A 19788-nucleotide genomic window follows, 5' to 3' on the forward strand; every position below is an offset into this window, starting at 1 on the left:
TGTATTTTTAGTAGAGATGGGATTTCACCATGTTGGCCAGGATGGTCTCAATCTCTTGACCTCATGATCCACCCACCTTGGCCTCCCAAAGTGCTGGGATTACAGGTGTGAGCCACCATGCCTGGCCTAACTGTTGCTTTTTCTATACCTAGTAACATAGTATCAGCATTCTTGAACTGACAATGACAGATGTTTAAGAACCATTGATTTTAGTTGACAGTTTTTTTTGTAAGACCAGACATTTCTGTTACTGAAGTTGATTTAGTTTGTGTTTCTTTGTTATTTTCTTTGATTGCTTTTATAATGTTCTTAAAATATATTTAAAAATGAACATATATGAACTCAATAGTAAATTCAATATAATATTTAAAATAGCCTTAATGTTGTTTTAGTTGTGAAGTTTTGTGTCACTGTAATTGATACACATAACAAAGAAAAGTCAAAGAAACAGTAGGTAGGTTGATTTTCATAATCCTTCTTTCATAGGATCATCTGGGATGTATTAAAAACTTCTCTTTACCTTAACATAAAATCTAAGCAGGAAATACATATTTTTACAGAAGTGAATCACTCATATTTGAAGTTAGTGAAGTTGTGGGCATACTCAGATTTCTTTTTTTGTTAAAATAACTTGAAAGATACTTTACTGCATGCTTTAGTCTGGCCAAATAAAAGGAGAAATTGGGCCCAAGATTCAAGAAAAGTATGTGTGGTGTACAATATCTGTGTTGGGATATGCTTTGAAAGACTCAGAAAAAAACTTTACATATATTCCAACATATCACATATCTTTAGGTATTATTAGCATCTTAAAAAGCTGGACATAAAATGAAATGTGTAAAAGCCAACATTATGTCATGAGGAACAAAACAGAGAAGAAGCAGACATTATAAACTTTCTTATATGCTTTACCAAAATTCCTTAAAAAAATAAACTAGACTATGGCTTGCAGCCATAGGTGTAAAATAGATTATAAATTAATTTAGAAGCAGGTGTTTCCATGGTTGTGGGAAAAACAATGCCAACTGAACATTTTCATAGCATTAAAAGAGCAGACTATGGTTATGCTTACAACAGGCAAGAAAGAGAAATAAGATCATAATCCTGGAACATATTCCTCACTTTCTGAAACAAAACCTGGAGCCATAAATGCTGCAGCTGGAAGAGTTTTGTAGGAGTTTTGATCTTGGTGGGCGAATTCAGCATTAACATCTTTAACTCAGATGCATAGCTTGCAATAAAACCCACATCCATGAGGTATTTTCTTTTCCCAACTGTGAAGTTTCTGTTCTTTCTTTTTCTCTTAAAAAGAAATAAACAAAGACCAACAATTATTGTATTTGTTAAACTTCAATTTGTCATTTCTTGGAGCAAGTAAAGTTGCAAAGGAGAAATTCTCAAGCCAGCCATATATATAGTTATAGTATTATTATTCTTTATACTCACTGGCACTGAATCCTATTCAGTTAGTGAGCTGTGTTGAAGAATAACATCTATGCTTCCATGGGCAATATTTTCCTCTGATAAGAATTGCATTTCCATTTGATCACAGATTCCATCTATTAGTTTTCAAACACCTAATTCTAGCAACTCCCACCCCTTTCACTTTCATTTTAGGGGAAGGAAAAAGATCTGACACAGGACTCGGTTGTCATTTCATTCCCTGGCTAGGGATAAATGACAACAACTGTGACGTCTTTTTCATTCTACTCTCCATAGACCTTGGAGATGTTGTGGAATACTCATATACAAAGTAAAAAGAACAAGTTACCTGACCCTTCTAATAGTCTTTGGCTTGATAATTAAAGGGACTGTCATATCATGTACTTGATTTCATAATTATGCATACAGTTAATATAACGTATATATAAATATACACGTATAAATACTAAAGATGTAAGGAAATAAGTACAAACAGTTGATTTTTGTCGTGTTCTAGTGATAATTTTAGTGTATCCCTGTATTTTCATTAACTTAAAACTACTAGACAAAAAAAGAAAAAAGGAATCATGTATTCCAGTTATTTTCCACCATCCTGTATAATTACCTACTGAATTCCCTATGGCTGAATCATATGGTATTGTTGTTTCCATAGGTAAAAAAATAGCTGAATATTAGCAATGTCATATGTTTCAACCTAATAAATTCAAGTTCAGTCACCAATCATGTGCTTCCCTTTGCTGGTTCAAGCTGAAAATATTTGGAGCAGGAATCTTTTCTCCATATACTTCCATTGGAGGGGCTCAGCTTGCCCCAACTAATCTTACACATATCCTTGTTTTCCCTTCAGAGGGCTCATTTTTTCTGCCTCCATATTTTTTTCCCTCTCTTTTAGTTTCTTCCTTAATGTTTTCACTTTTGTTTTTCTCCTCTGAACCCAGGCCTGCTGTCCCCTTTCTAAGTATTTCTGCAATCTACAACTCTAGAATTCTTGCAACAAATTACATTCCACAATACTTCTCCCTAGTTAGTTGGCCACTCAGTTAACAACATTTACTGATGGAATGTAGCACATTATGATAGTAGAAATTATAGAAAAAATGAAAGGAAAAAAGTCTTATTGCTAATTTTAAGGAATTTATAATCCAGTGGATAAAATAAAAACTGCACATATGGAAATTGCTGAAGAAAACAAATAAGACCATATTTTAACCCACACGGCAAGCTGGAACACAAGAATTAGGGGATTTGAGGTTGGGCACAGTGGCTCCTGCCTGTAATCCCAGCACTTTGGGAGGCTGAGGCAGGAGGATAGCTTGAGCCTGGGAGTTTGAGACCAGCTGGGGTAACATAGTGACACCTCATCTCTACAAAAAATTTTTTAAAAAATTAGCCGGATGTGGTGGCATGGTAGTCCCAGCTACTTCAGAGGCAGAGGTGGGAGAATTGCTTGAACCCAGGAGGTGGAGGCTGCAGTGAGCCATGATTGCACCACTGCCTCCAGCCTGAGTATAGAATTCATCTTAGTTGACAATGAAAGTGATTTTCGACTGATACTCCACTGGTAGTTGGACATCCCAAGCTCATTGCCCCACAGTCATCTCTGATATCACAGATTTAACATTGAACTTGGGCTGGGTGCGGTGGCTCATGCCTTTAATCCCAGCACTCTGGGAGGCCAAGGCGGGTGGATAACCTGAGGTTGGGAGTTCAAAACCAATCTGACCAACATGGATAAACCCTGTCTCTACTAAAAATACAAAGTTAGCCGGGCGTGGTGGCACATGCCTGTAATCCCAGATACTTGGGAGACTGAGGCAGGAACATTGCTTGAACCCGGGAGGTGGAGGTTGCGGTGAGCTGAGATTGTGCCATTGTACTCCAGTCTGGGCAACAAGGGGGAAATTCCATCTCAAAAACAAAACAAAACAAAACAAAACACAAAAAAACCACACACACAAAACATTGAACTCACTTTCTTCTCCCAGCCAGAGGTTCTGACTGCACACAGAATTGTTCCATGTAGGACAAAAGGAAGAGTGTTTCTGCAGAGATAGAGAGAAGGAAAGAGAGAGAAAGAGAGAGGGAGGGAGAGAAGAATATAGATAGAGAACAGGGGGGTGTGAAATATATACCCATGAAACTTTCTCCAAGTCTTTCTACAGGTTCTAAACTCAAAATATGTTTGGGTGTGAATAGATTTTTGCAGAAACCAGTGACCAGACTTGGCTTCCTTCCTGGATGGATGTGTTGCAGTGCAAGGCAGAAGCCCAAAGAAGCCACTCCTGAGCCCTGGCAGGAATCGCAGAACTCTGCCTTTCACAGTCCTACAGAATTTGCAGTTGTCCAAATTTAAACAGATTTCAAAGTTCTCATTTGACATCTCTGTTTTATTTTGGGATTCTGTCCAGTATCATTTGAATTAAGAGACTGTACTGAACCAGGAGTACAGCCTTACCATGACTTCCAAACTGTAGAGTGCATTGTGCAGGGAGAGGAGGAGCTTGTGGAATCTGCTAAAACTCTTGCTAATTTTGGAAATTCCATTTGTATTTAGAGTAAATTTATGGAAACCATTTTGAGATAGATAAGATAGCCTTTGCAGGAAAAAGCACTGTTTAATATTGGCTACTTCAGAAAGAAGCTTGTAATATGCTGAATCATAAACAAGACACGTGGTAGCTTCAGGCAATTTATGAGATGTAAGAACATACACAGGACATCTTGATTTGAAAGTATGGTTTTGTTAAGAGAGAGAAAAGACATTTTGTGGCAAACTCCTACTGGCAGGAAAACCCCTTACTTTTCCAGAAATGAATGTCAGGAAATGGGATAAAAGCCAGAGAGGTAAACTACTCCACCTCCGTGAGCTATGATGCTCACGTAAACACCTAATCCTCTCTTGTATGTGGTTGAGGCCCTAGGGAGAGGAGCTGCCAAGGGCAGGGTGCCTACTTAACAATATCCCTTCACTGGGTGGACCCGAAGATCCAGGGAGGCCTCTAACTCTGAGGGTGAAGAAAATGTGGCACAAGGTTTTGGTTGAGAGTTCATCCATTCTTGGGGCTCCCTTAAGCCCTAGCGCTGCCAACTCCATTAACAATAGTGGTATATTCACAGGACTTTCTTCCTCTAGGTTCTTTGGAGACCTCCGTTGCCAGAGAAGTCCTTTGTGGTTGAGCTGAGTGGAAGAGACCCGTTAGGTAAATGAAGAGGCAAAGCTGGATGAGGATTCTAATAGGATCTTTAGAGACTGGCTTTCTCCAAGGTGTTAGGAGAAGGATAGAGGGATGTCAAGGCCATGGAGTGAGAAAGGCTGGTGTGAAAGGGAACTGAATGCCGAGTCGTCAATGTGCTGTATCTTCTCCTTTCCTTTCCCTTGGAGGGAGAACTTGGTAAAAGCTGTGAAAGACTGATAATATTCCCCTTCTCTCCCTCACTTAGGGGAAGGTTAAAAAAAAACACACACACTTGATTGCAATATGACTGACATATGAAAAGCTGTATGTATTTAATATATATAGCTTGATGAGTTTGGGATAAGTGTAGCCCTGTGAAACCAATACCATCATCAAGGCCATAAATATATTCATTACCTCTCAAAGTTTCCCCCTGCCCCCTTTATTAGTATTATCATTAATTTGTTTGTGGTAAGAACATGTAATATAAGATCTATCCAGCGAGCGTGGTGGCTTATGCTTGTAATCTCAGCACTTTGGGAGGCCGAGGCGGGTGGATCAAGAGGTCAAGAGATCGAGACCATCCTGACCAACATGATGAAACCCCATCTCACTAAAAATACAAAAAATTGCCAGGCATGGTGGCATGCGCCTGTAGTCCCAGCTACTCAGGAGGCTGAGGCAGGAGAATCACTTGAACCTGGGAGGCGGAGGTTGCAGTGAGCCGAGGTCACACCACTATACTCCAGCCTGGGCAACACAGCGAAACTCCATCTCAAAAGAAAAAAAAAATATATATAAGATCTATCCTTTCAGCAAAATTTAAGTATACAATAAGAGAATGTCATTAGCTATAGGCACTATGCTGTATAGTAGATCTGTAGAACTTAGTTATCTTACATAACTGAAATTTTGTACCTTTTAACTGTTACCTCCCCATTTCCCCCTCCCACCAGCCCTCAGCAACCACCACTCTACTCCCTCTTAACAAGATGGGGAAAATTGCATTCACCAGAATTCACTTAGACGGGCAAATGTCCTGTTTGAGAAAGTACTTGGAGTATAGAATGAGCTTTCAATATTATGAATAGAGGTCTTTAAAAAAATTAGATTCAGGGGGTACATGTGCAGATCTGTTATATGGGTGTATTGTATAATGTTGAGGTTTGGGCTTGTAATCATCCCCTCGCCCAAGTAGAACACAATACCTGATAGGGATAGAGCTCTTTTGAGCTAGACAAGCAGAGAACTTGCTCACTTCTTGGAGAGAAGGAAGGAGAGATTAGTACTAGTGGATCCACCCAGATGACAGAAAGTCATGTGCTCTAAGATGCAATGTCTCTTCATGACTGTCTAAATTTGTAATCAAGGTAATAAATTCAAGAAATGCTGGGGCATGAGTGGATTTTGGTGGAAGCCAATTAAGAGGTTTAATGTGGAATTACAGGAGCACATGGATAGGAGAGTATGGGGTCAGACAGAAGGATGAGAAACTTGAACATCACCCAGAGTGTTCTGCATCCTCACAGTCTGTGTAATTGGCAGCCAAGTTTAACCAGATCTATGATATGATGTGTGTGTGTGCTTGTATGTGTGTGTGTGTGTGTATGTGTGTGTGTCAGCTAGCTGAGTGAAAGAAGGGAGTCATATCTTTCTGGGAACCTTCCTGGCCCCAGGACTGTATGTTTCCATGGCAGCACTCTACACACTGTATTAAAATTACAACCCTTTTCACTCCTTTTTTTTTTTCCTTCTGGACACAGACGTTTCCAATCCACTGAACTATCACTGTTCCCTCACTCAAAGGCTCTCTTGTCTTTCTGTTTCCATAGGAAGTCCATGCAGATGAGGCAAAATCCTTTCAAATAATTCTGACCTTGTCCCCATCAGATGGATCTAATAAGACCAAAGGAAAAAAGAAGGGGGGAAAATCCTCTTTGAGTCCCACATGACTGCCATCCTCATTCCTGTCTTTACATTTTCGTTTATCATAGCCTCTTGTCCAAATGTCTTCCTTCCACCTAAATCTTACCCATTTTTCAAGGCCTAGCTAAAGACACACCTTCTCCTAAGCTTTTCTGTGATGCTTCCAGTCCTTGTTGATCTCCTTTCTAGCAAATACCTTGTCTCTCCAAGTCCATTGCCTCATGAGGATGAAACATGTTTCATACTTCTGAAAACCCCATGGTGTGTAGCCCATGCTGAACATTTAATTTAAGTGCATTTATGGCACAAGTAAGTGTGGTCTACTGTCTACAAATGTAAGCTCCTAGAGGGCAGGATCTAGGACTTACAGGTGTTTTTTACAAGGCTTCACAGATTTTAGTGTGTTAGACTATATCGAACAATGAGAACGATGAGAGTACTAGAAACCTTAAAGACTCAAGGGGATGCATGCTTGTTCTGATACTTTATGATGGATGTGTAACAGCAATAAGTTGTTCTGTAGATGCCCTCTCAGTGGCCAGGCTAAGAGAACAATTGTTATAATTATCACCTACTGAGATTTCAACCAATTTCCTTGTGCATTTGTTTCTGTAAGGCTTCTTAAAGGACCCAACATCCTGATTCTGAATTTATCCTGGATTGAATAATGTATTATCATTAGTAGAAAAGACACAAGGGCAAAGTTTAAGTAGAAAATCAGCAGCCATTGGTCCATAGTAAGACTGGAAAAATGGAAAAAAGCCAGAGTCTCTTTTCTCACTCAAAGAGCTCATACCTTTCTTAAAGTCTCGTGTTATTAATAATAATAATAAAAAAACTTTGTCAGCTACTTGGATGCAGACAACATTCCAAAACCAACAGAAATGGTTTTGAGGAGCCAAGTCTTAGGGTTTGTATAACTGCTAAACACTGTACTTCTCAACTTTCATAAGACAAACCCATCTTCAAAATTTATTTATGAGATGAATAATTGAGCCTGAAAATTTGAGTCTGACATTTCCTGTCCCTATTGTGGACGTCTGCAGAGTTGTCTTAATCACGTTTTCAGTAGTGTCCAAGAATGACATTGTTCTGACCCTTTTAAAGCAGAAATCACAGACTTTTTTTAGCGTAAGTGATTGCCTCAATTCGGTAACCATTTCCTTTGGGGCATCAATTGTTTCTCTTTTACTGGTGGAATAGGTCCTGCAGAAATGGAGGAATCATACCCTTTGCCCAGCTTTCCCCTACTCTGTCAATGCAATGAAAGATTTGACTTCATAAAAAGCCATTATGTGTCATAGACAAAGGATATTCTTTTTCATCTCTGTAAAAGTTATCTTGCCCAGGGAGTCACATAGGGAAGGGTTGGGTGAGGCAGGAATGAACTGACTCATTGATATATCTCCCATGAACTCTCTGGATTGCTTTAGAGGGATGAAATTAAGCAGTTGAATGATTGTCTAAATTCCAAGGCAGGGAACTGGCTTAAGAACAACAAACACAATTTGGGCCTGCATAAAATAGAGGGCTTTTTAGGGGATCAGAAGAAACCTGTTTTGCACAGGTGTTACTCTAATTGTGATCCAGAGCTATGGAGAATTTCACAGTGTGCTGTGGTTCCTGCATTGAGACCACAGCTGTTATAATTCATGCTCCTTACCCTGTGTGGTGGTCTTGCATTATTACATGGGTCCGTAATAGGATGCACAAAGAAAAATAAAACAAGATATCAAGGCTCATGCTTTGTTTGAGTGAGTGGGGGTAGCTTTCCTCCCATATATAGGTTTTGATCTGTTTAACAGGCCTTTGGAGAGCCAAATGTACAAAATGAAAACTTCTCCCAGTATTTAGAATCACTTTTTTTCAGTGGTTACCAAGTAAAGATTGCACATACTTTGAAGTTAATGTGGTAGGCAAAATTAAACAAAACAAAAACAAAACTTTGGTGTTCCAGAGACCAACATCCAGGTCAGTAGGATAAAAGCTTCTGGCCAAGTGCGGTGGCTCATGCCTCTAATCCCGGCACTTTGGGAGGCTGGCAGATTGCTTGAGCCCAGGAGTTTGAGACCAGCCTGGGCAACATGGTACAACCCCGTTTCTACAGAAAAGACAAGAAAAAAAATTAGCCCAGAGTGATGGCATGCACCTGTAGTACTAGCTACTTAAGAGGCTGAGGTGGGAGGATCACCTGAACCTGGGAGGTCTAGGCTGCGGTGGGTGGTGATTGTGCCACTGCACTCTAGCCCAAGGGACAGAAGAAGACCGTGTCTCAAAAAAAAAAAAAAAAAAAAAAAAGAAAGTTTCTGAAAATAGGGGTTTCTGGTATTATCGCTCTTAAAAATTGGCTTGGTCCTGAATGTTAAAAAGTCTTTGAGATACGAATTATTATCTGCTACATTTGATTCTGGGGGTAAGAATAGAAAATATCCATTCCTTTTCATTAGTAGATTTACGTGGTGATCTGCTCTTAAACTGGTGGTTGAATTTCCTTGGGGATTGTAATTCTGCACAGTGTCAGCAGAATGTTGTGAAACATGGGACCCAGTAGAGTCAATCAGTTTTTAAGGTTGTGTGTCTGGTTTGTCAGGGTTCCTGGGATGAGGAAACAAGGTACTTAATATCTATGAAATTAACATTAAACAAATCAACAATAAATAGATTTTCCTTGGTTACTCAGAACTCTGTTGAGCTGTCAGTGGGATTGGTGGGATTGCTTTTTCATTTTGAAAATCTTGTCACTCTATCCTAGGTGACTATCTCCAGTTGAAAACTCTTGGTGTTGGATATTCTTACCTCCCCAACTTTCTACAGTTTTTTCTTTCTCACTGAACTCTATATAAATTGCTTTACAGTCACGTTCTCACATGGCTACATTTCAGTGCTTCTTCCTTCCTGTTCCCATTGCACCTTATATATTATACTTCCAAAGGGATTATAAATATTTCAAAGAATAGGAACTATTGTATTCTTATCTCTGTATCTCTATTAATCTAAATTTATTCATTAGCTCAAAGATTATTCTCCACCTCTTACTTTTTTTCACAAGCCTTTGTTTCTTTTCTTAATAGGCCCTCTTTTTATCATCTCACTTAGAAACAGTCTTTTTATATAACTTTAATGTGGTAATCTTCAAATTAAGCTACACATTGGAATCATGTAGAGAGCTTTAAGGAAATACTAATACGTGGGTCCCATCTCTAGGAATTCTGATTTAATTGGTCTAGAGTGTTGCCTGGACATTAAGTTTTATTCCCCTCCTAAGCTTCCTGGGTGATTCTGATGTCCAGCCAAGATAAAGGGCCACTGCTTTGATGCCCTATTGATACTAATCATGAGTTTACTTGACTTTGCACTCTCTGCAAATGTGTAGCATTTTAATCTTTGCAATGATTTTTATTTAAATAATAATAACTAATGATTGCTGAGCACTTTATTTAACAAACACATAATTTATTTTGCCTTCATAAAAGCAATGTAAGAGATAGTATTGTTCCCATTTTACAGATGAAGAAACTGGAGCATGAGGAAGGTAAGTTAATTGCCCCAAGTTACAGAGCTGGTAAATAAATGGCAGAGCTGAGATTTCTACCCAGGAAGGTTGGCTCCAGAGTCCACATTTGCAGTCAAGATATTATGCTATTGTCTGTCATGCCTTCTTGGGACAATGACTTCTGATTAATGTGGATTTCCAATTAGAGAGAAAATTTGCTAACTAGTCACGTAGCATTTCTCTCATTGCTTTTATCTATACAGGTTTGCACTGAGTAGTATGAGGAGGAGGAAATTCCTACTACAGAGAGGAGACAGACCAAAATGTACAAGAAAACATGTCACAGAGCCATAGAAACCCTAATCTAGTGTTTTCAACAGTGGCATTATTGACATTGTTGGTCAGACAATTTTTCTGTTGAAGGGAGGGAGGAGCTGTCTTTGCTATTATAGGATGTTGAGCCTCTACATTCTACTTTCTTGATGCCAGTAGCACCCTTCTCCCAAGTTGTTACAATCAAATATATTTCCAGACATTGCCAAATGTCCCCTCATTGAGAACTACCACTCTAATCAAACAGACTTCAAATTAGTAACAGTAATTAAACTATTAAGATATTGTGTTGGATAGTGACAACTTTTTACAATGAAAATGTGTCATAATTTGTTTATTCAAATGAGCATTTCCACCCAACTAATCAGCTTGGAAGCCTACACACTTACTCCAATAACGTTGCTGTTGCTCAAAATATTTTTGAAGTTTTGTTCAGATTATGTGGTACAATTTCTTCATATTATCCAGAATAATAAATCATCCTTTAATGGTGGGCTTAATATTTAGAAAGCTCTAATAGATATTTAGAGCAAACGATGATGAGCAAGGTGTGTTGATAAAAATGAATTGTAGAGTTTTATTTTTTCAGCTTTAACAACATGGTCCTTCAAATATGGCTCATAAACTATCTTTGACATCAGTTAAACAAGAAGAGTTCAAACCAACGTTCTGATTTGTAATATCCTTTGTAGAAGTCCTTCCAGAATTTTTTTTCTGAGGCCTAATTATATGAACACTGTGGAAGTGCTCTTCTAGCCAGTAATAACTCCCCTGCCTTCAGTGTTCTCTAGGAAGGCTGGTTATTTTTGTTCAAAAATAAATTTTGATTTTTAAGCATCACATATCATGCATGGATTAAGAATTTGCTTAGGTGAGCAAGTCCCAGTACCAGAGGAAAGTGGGAAGATTCCTAAAGGGAGTTAGTTTTGAAAGAGGAAAAAGCCATGGACTGGCTGAGAGGAGCTGGGGAAGTAATCCAGGTAGGGGCAGTAATTTGGGCAAACCTTTGGAGGTAGGAGGGAGTTAGTCATGAGCTCAGGATGATAAGCAGGTCCACTTAACTGGATTGAGAGTCTAGGACTGTAGGTCTTAATCCTGGCCATGTATCAGCATCATGGGAGAAGTTTATTTGTTTGTTATTGTTTTTTTAAAGATAGCTACTTGTGTCGGGCGTGGTGGATCATGCTTGTAATCTCAGCACTTTGGGGAGCTGAGGGCCGCGGATCACCTGAGGTCAGGAGTTCAAGAATCCATCCTGGCCAACATGGTGAAACCCCATCTCTACTGAAAATACAAAAATTCTCAACTATGTGGAAACTGAACAATGTGCTCCTGAATGACTAGTAGGGTCCATAATGAAATGAAGGCAGAAATAAAGATGTTCTTTGAAAACAATGAGAACAAAGATACAACATACCAGAAAATCTGGGACACATTTAAAGCAGTGTGTAGAGGGAAATTTTTAGCACTAAATGCCCACAAGAGAAAGCTGGAAAGATGTAAAATTGACACTCTAACATCATAATTAAAAGAACTAGAGAAGCAAGAGTAAATGCATTCAAAAGCTAGCAGAAGGCAAGAAATAACAGATCAGAGCAGAAATGAAGAAGATAGAGATACAAAAAAACCCTCCAAAAAATCAATGAATCCAGGAGCTGGTTTTTTGAAAAGATCAACAATATTGATAGACTGCTAGCAAGACTAATAAAGAAGAAAAGAGAGAAGAATCAAATAGACGCAATAAAAAATGATAAACGGGATATCACCACCGACCCCACAGAAATACAAACTACCATCAGAGAATACTATAAACACCTCTATGCAAATAAACTAGAAAATCTAGAAGAAATGGATAATTTCCTGGACACGTACACTCTCCCAAGACTAAACCAGGAAGAAGTTGAATCCCTGAATAGACCAATAGCAGGCTCTGAAATTGAGGCAATAATTAATAGCCTACCAACCAAAAAAAGTCCAGGACCAGACGGATTCACAGCTGAATTCTACCAGAGGTACAAGGAGGAGCTGGTACCATTCCTTCTGAAACTATTCCAATCAATAGAAAAAGAGGGAATCCTCCCTAACTCATTTTATGAGGCCAACATCATCCTGATACCAAAGCCTGGCAGAGACACAACAAAAGAAGAGAATTTTAGACCAATATCCCTGATGAACATTGATGCAAAAATCCTCAATAAAATACTGGCAAACCGAATCCAGCAGCACATCAAAAAGCTTATCCACCACGATCAAGTCGGCTTCATCCCTGGGATGCAAGGCTGGTTCAACATATGCAAATCAATAAACATAATCCAGCATATAAACAGAACCAAAGACAAAAGACAAAAACCACATGATTATCTCAATAGATGCAGAAAAGGCCTTTGACAAAATTCAACAGCCCTTCATGCTAAAAACTCTCAATAAATTCGGTATTGATGGAACGTATCTCAAAATCATAAGAGCTATATATGACAAACCCACAGCCAATATCATACTGAATGGGCAAAAATTGGAAGCATTCCCTTTGAAAACTGGCACAAGACAGGACTGACCTCTCTCACCACTCCTATTCAACATAGTGTTGGAAGTTCTGGCTAGGGCAATCAGGCAAGAGGAAGAAATCAAGGGTATTCAGTTAGGAAAAGAAGAAGTCAAATTGTTCCTGTTTGCAGATGATATGATTGTATATTTAGAAAACCGCATCATCTCAGCCCAAAATATCCTTAAGCCGATAAGCAACTTCAGCAAAGTCTCAGGATACAAAACAATGTGCAAAAATCACAAGCATTCTTATACACCAGTAACAGACAAACAGAGAGCCAAATCATGAATGAACTTCCATTCACAATTGCTTCAAAGAGAATAAAATTCCTAAGAATCCAACTTACAAGGGATGTAAAGGACCTCTTCAAGGAGAACTACAAACCACTGCTCAGTGAAATAAAAGGGGACACAAACAAATGGAAGAACATACCATGCTCATGGATAGGAAGAATCAATATTGTGAAAATGGCCATACTGCCCAAGGTAATTTATAGATTCAATGCCATGCCCATCAAGCTACCAAGGACTTTCTTCACAGAATTGGAAAAAACTGCTTTAAAGTTCATATGGAACCAAAAAAGAGCCCGCATTGCCAAGATGATCCTAAGTCAAAAGAACAAAGTTGGAGGCATCACGCTACCTGACTTCAAACTATACTACAAGGCTACAGTAACCAAAACATCATGGTACTGGTACCAAAACAGAGATATAGACCAATGGAACAGAACACAGCCCTCAGAAATAATACCACACATCTACAGCCATCTGATCTTTGACAAACCTGACAAAAACACGAAATGGGGAAAGGATTCCCTATTTAATAAATGCTGCTGGGAAAATTGGCTAGCCATAAGTGGAAAGCTGAAACTGGATCCTTTCCTTACTCCTTATACGAAAATTAATTCAAGATGGATTAGAGACTTAAATGTCAGACCTAATACCATAAAAACCCTAGAAGAAAACCTAGGTAATACCATTCAGAACATAGGCATGGGCAAGGACTTCATGTCTAAAACACCAAAAGCAATGGCAACAAAAGCCAAAATTGACAAATGGGATCTAATTAAACTAAAGAGCTTCTGCGCAGCAAAAGAAACTACCATCAGAGTGAATAGGCAACCTACAGAATGGGAGAAAATTTTTGCAATCTACTCATCTGACAAAGGGCTGATATCCAGAACCTACAAAGAACTCAAACAAATTTACAAGAAAAAAACAAATAACCCCATCAAAAAGGGGGCAAAGGACATGAACAGACATTTCTCAAAAGAAGACATTCATACCGCCAACAGACACATGAAAAAATGCTCGTCATTACTGGCCATCAGAGAAATGCAAATCAAAACCACAATGAGATACCATCTCACACCAGTTAGAATGGCAATCATTAAAAACTGAGGAAACAACAGATGCTGGAGAGGATGTGGAGAAATAGGAACATTTTTACACTGTTGGTGGGACTGTAAACCAGTTCAACCAGTGTGGAAAACAGTATGGCGGGCAATTCCTCAAGGATCTAGAACTAGAAATACCATTTGACCCAGTCATCCCATTACTGTGTATATACCCAAAGGATTATAAATCATGTTGCTATAAAGACATGCACACGTATGTTTATTGTGGCACTATTCACAATAGCAAAGACTTGGAATCAACCCAAATGTCCATCAGTGACAGACTGGATTAAGAAAATGTGGCACCTATACACCATGGAATACTATGCAGCCATAAAAAAGGATGAGTTTGTGTCCTTTGTAGGGACATAGATGCAGCTGGAAACCATCATTCTCAGCAAACTATCGCAAGAACAGAAAACCAAACACCGCATGTTCTCACTCATAGGTGGGAATTGAACAATGAGATCACTTGGACTCGGGAAAGGGAACATCACACACCTGGGCCTATTATGGTGAGTGGAGGGGGGGATGGCATTGGGAGTTATACCTGATGTAAATGACGAGTTGATGGGTGCTGACAAGTTGATGGGTGCAGCACACCAACATGGCACCAGTATACATATGTAACAAACCTGCACATTCTGCACATGTACCCTAGAACTTAAAGTATAATAATAATAAAAAAAAAAAATTAGCTGCACATGGTGGCACGTGCCTGTAGTCCCAGATACTCGGGAGGCTGAGGCAGGAGAATTGCTTGAACTCAGGAGGTGGAGGTTGCAGTGAGCTGAAATCACACCACTGCACTCCAGCCTGGGTGACAGAGTGAGACTCTTTCTTCAAAATAAACAAACAAACAAACAAACAAACAAACCAACTAAGCTGCTTGAATCTCACACTGGACCTATTAAATCAGACTCTCTGCAGATGTGCCTTGAGCCTCTGTGTTTTGTTTTGAAAATCTTCACAAGACATCTTAATGCCTAGGCATGTTTGAAAACAACTTACTGAGATGTAAATTTCGTTGAGTAAAGAAAAGGGAGCCTGCAATCCATGTTTTGCATGACTCACAAAGCAAAAGAGGGCCAGATCAGGCTTTTGAGCAGGGAAGAGATAAACTCATGCGGTTTTGTAGATACCAAGATGATGAGACTGATTTAATATCAGAGAACCCAAAAGCAGGTTAAATAACTTGTCTAAGTTCATGTAGCCAGTAAGCAGAAAGCTATGGCATAATTCCAAGTCTTTTGATTTCACTTCAGTGTTTGTACCATGGGGGCAGACCAGAGGAAAAGTAAAAAAGGATTTGATGATAAGTAGGAGAAGGAGAGAGGTTAGAATACTATGAAAGATGTCTCTAAATTGAGAGTCGTGCGTAACAGGAGGGAAGAAAACTGAAAATTGAACACCTATCATGTGCCAGGGTATATCTAATTTAATATTCCCAATACCACAACAGGGTAATAGTGGCCCACATAAGGATACTGAGGGTCAAGGTGGTTAATAGTTTGCCCAAGGCCACACAGACAGGAAGTGAAATTCGAACCTACACCTAGGTCTGCTGGCTCCAGAGCTCATACTCTTCACTATCCTACTTGGTCCCTCATCGGAGAGCAGTGCTTCTTATCAAGGGCAATTTTGCCCCCAGGGACATTTGGCAATGTATGGAGACATTTTGGGTTGTCACAATTTTGGGGAAGGTGGAGGCTGCTACTGGCATCTGGTGAGAGGGTCAGATATGCTGCTCAACCATGTACACAGCAGCCACAAAGAATTATCCAGCTCAAAATGGCAGTACGGATGAGGTTGAGAACTCCAGCCCAGAAGGATGGTTGTAGCTCAGTAAGTTGGAAATGAAGGACAAGTGGATGAGCAAGTTGATGAAAGGATTTCAAACATTTGTGTATTAGGTATTCAATTAAATCTAGCTGTGTCTCCTCTCCTTCTGCCTGAGTGTTACATGAGGCTGAGATGTTGCCCTGTATGTTATAATCTAGTTACTGACTTTCTCAGGTTTAACCGACTGGTTCTTTACAAGAGCCCTCCTTCAAGACCCCAGATGGGTTTACTGCAAGAATGGCTCTTGTGCCAGTTTCTAACCACCTATTAAAGTGAGGAGGCTTTAGTTCCCCCATTTCTTTCTCTTTTTTCTTTTGGTTTTATTATTATTTTTCTTTTTTTATGACCCATTGAGTTCTTGGCAGATCTGTCAGACATTTTCTCCAAGTTTCTCTTTTGAGCCTTTTGTCTGAGGGAGATGGATCCTTGTTTACCGAGACCTGAGTAGAAATTACCAAGCCCAAAGGCCACAATGAGGCAGCCATTTTTAGTCACTTTCCACCTGCACTGAATTTGAGCCAGAAGATAAGAGACAAAACATATCCCATTATCAGGCCCCTAAGCCATCTACTCCCCCTGATTTCTCTCATGGATATTCTTGTTTCAATGCCAGTAAGCCCAAATACTCTGTTTGTGGTGGCTTGGAGTCAAAATCCAGGTGTGATATTCCAAAGCATTCTTGTAGAGGAATTTTCAGCCGGTATTTTGTTTACCTGCATTTTTGGCCCATCTCAATCCCTTAGGAGCCAAAAGCTCACAGAACTGTAACATCTGTAACTCTTACCATACCTGTCTATAAAATATGCATGAATGCAGACTTTACACAATGGATCTGTGGTCTTTGGTGACCTCTTCATTGTCTTTATCTTTCTTCAGGAAATTCCAAGAGACCGTGGAAATACCTTCTATCTTGCTACTGCTCATTGGGAATCTAGTACCCTCTCACAAAATGCTCTAGGGTTCTTGGCAAGAAAAAAGAAAGGCTGCAAAATCAAGGTACGTTGTTCTTGGGATTACTTTATATATATATTTTTTGAATGCTCATCTTAAGACAAACCTGGAAGAAAAGCATAATAAATTATACTAGCCATAAATTAATATTACCACTTTATCCATTCTAGATTTAAAAATAATCCGGGTTTGGATTTTGATGTGTTTGGCATTGGGATCAGTCTTTCCCAATATCTTCCTCTTTATGAAAAGAAGCCATTGTCTTGTTCCTCTTACTTTGGGGCTAGGAGGTGTCTGTTCTGGCTCACTCTGTGACTTTCTCCTTTGCTTACCTTGCAACTGTTCTAGGCCTTATCTCTGATGTCTACCTTGGCCTCTGGGAATGCTGCACAGCATTGGCCATGGGTCAGTAGAGAGAGACTTACGGCAAAAGGCTTGCAGGCAACTTTTTCTCCTACTACCGTTATTGTTTCTCAATCTTGTTTCTGCATCTGTAAAATGCAGATAATGTTACCTAGCTTCTTTGCCCCATACATGAATCAGGAAGACTTTGTCTTGTTTATTGTATCTAGAGCAATGCTTGGTGCCTAGGAGCCACATAATGAATATATGCTGAATGAATGAATAAACATCATGTAAAAGTCTCCAATTCTAAATGAATTTAAGGTACTTCTTTTTTGGAGAGGACATTGCATTTTAAACTAGTCTGTTTTTAGTACATACAGATAAAATAAAAATTTTCAATGATATTTCTGCCCTGGCTTGCTTCTGGCCCTGGGCCATGCAACAATCCATGTAAGTAGTGAGGGGCCCTTCAGAGCATGCAATGTTTATTTCTTGGCATGGTTTTAGTAGAAAATGCTTATTATTATTTATTATGTACTTTTTAAGGGAAAATGGTATAGAGTCTTCATTTAGATTTTTCTGATTTTAAGATTTATATGAAGATGAGAACTAGATTAGGACTTAGGTTCTTATTAAGAGTCCACTGCACTTGAATTTCCTGCATATTTCAAAGCATGGATACCCATTACCTTAGCTTACAGCTCAGGGAGAGTGAAGAATCTACAGCCAATGCCTGTCTCCTGATTCATAAGCATGATAAACACATGTGTGTGCACTGTGCACACACACGCGTTGTCAGGACAGTGGTAACCCATTCAATGGCAAATCCTGGAAAAGTCAAACTTTAGTTCTTGTGTATTTTGTTGATTCCCTGTTGCACTTCTGTTGAATCTTAGATACCTTGAGCCTGCATATGTTTTTGTTTAAATTACTCAGGGTAAGTTTCCTTCTTTGAACATCCCTATAATTAAAAATTCAGGCCGGGCGTGGGGGCTTACGCCTGTATTCCCAGCACTTTGGGAGATTGAGGCGGAGGTATCACCTGAGGTGAGGGGTCCCAGACCAGTCTGGCCAACATGAGAAAACTCTGTCTCTACTAAAAATACAAAAATTAGCTGGAAATGGTAGTGGGCATTTGTAATACCAGCTACTCAGAGGGCTGGGGCACGAGAGTCGCTGAACCCGGGAGGTGGAAGTTGCAGTGAGCCAAGATCATGCCACTGCACTCCATCCTGGGCAACAGAGCAAGACTCTGTCTCAAGAGAAAAAAAAATTTTAAAAAATCAAATGTTATGATGTCTTCTGCCATTGGTAATCTGCCTGATCCTTTAACTAAAAGCCTCAGGGACACATGAGACTTAGAATTTTTAGATTTGAGATTTTAAAAGATATTTTAGATTTTTTAAAGAGGCAATGAGGTGCATTTACTATGTAACACTCTCATCTGGGCCTGGACTAGCATACATAGTCAATAATTGGAAATTCAGGTCAGATTTTGCCACCAAATGAGTTCAAATCAAGTTAGGTTTTGCCACCAAATAAGTTTAGAAAACAAACAAGTTTTGGTTTTTAGAAACTTTCAGATATTTGAATTTTGGAAAAGAGACTGTAGACTGGTATTTCAAAACCTCAGTTATTGATTCACTGTATTTTTAAAAGTTCCACTAATAGAGAAACTTAATTTTATTGACAGCCTTTTAGAGAGAGGTAAGCATCTTGCCTTGTGGTCCTTTGTTTTCTCCATGGGCATTTCTGCTCACAGTCATGTGAAAATCAGCTTAATGTGTTTCTTGTTGCAGGCTGTTAAAATGGCTTGAATTCCACTAGAGGGCAGTTGGGACTTATCTCAGTGGGCTTTATCATTACCAGATCTGGTTCTGTCATAATTGGGTAATTTTTGTCACTGACCCCTGTTGGGGCCAAAAAAAACCTTCCCCATTGCCCTCTGAAAGCTCACCGAAAATCACCAGGAAAAGGCAGATTAATAGGAGAGAAGGCATAAAAATTCATTTGATCATAGTTTTAAGTGACATGGGAGCCTTCAAAATGAAGACTCAAAGATACAGGAGAAAACTGCTCATTTTTATGCTTAGGTTCAACACAGTACGGATAGTTGTGTAGAAATGTGATTGGACAAAACAGGTATGATCTAATGCTAATAGACTGAATGGTGAAGCCTAGTAAGGCTTGCTCATCTAGATTCTTCTTGACATCTCTGAGCAAGCATTTCTTTCTTCTGGGTATGTGGCAGGGCTCTTTCTGGAATGGAGATCTTATGACCTACAGTCAAATAGGGTAAGTCAGATAATTTATTTATGGCCAGTTTTTACACAGGAAA

The 19788-nt window shown here is 39.2% G+C and overlaps 1 protein-coding gene across 26 annotated transcripts in view; it reads right to left on the reverse strand.

The window, feature by feature from the left end:
• NDUFS4 (NADH:ubiquinone oxidoreductase subunit S4) overlaps positions 1–19788 on the reverse strand; it is a 696041-nt gene that overhangs the window by 232925 nt on the left and 443328 nt on the right. The window contains exon 1 of one of the 26 annotated variants that reach the window (XM_050794141.1): positions 16444–16447. The exons of the other annotated variants lie outside the window; for them this stretch is intronic. The gene's annotated coding sequence lies outside the window, so the exon portion shown is untranslated. Of the gene's footprint in view, positions 1–16443; positions 16448–19788 lie in introns of those variants that run through there. 26 annotated transcript variants of the gene reach the window in all.

This window comes from Macaca thibetana, chromosome 6, assembly GCF_024542745.1.
Source record: "Macaca thibetana thibetana isolate TM-01 chromosome 6, ASM2454274v1, whole genome shotgun sequence".
In the NCBI taxonomy this organism is placed as follows: domain Eukaryota; kingdom Metazoa; phylum Chordata; class Mammalia; order Primates; family Cercopithecidae; genus Macaca; species Macaca thibetana.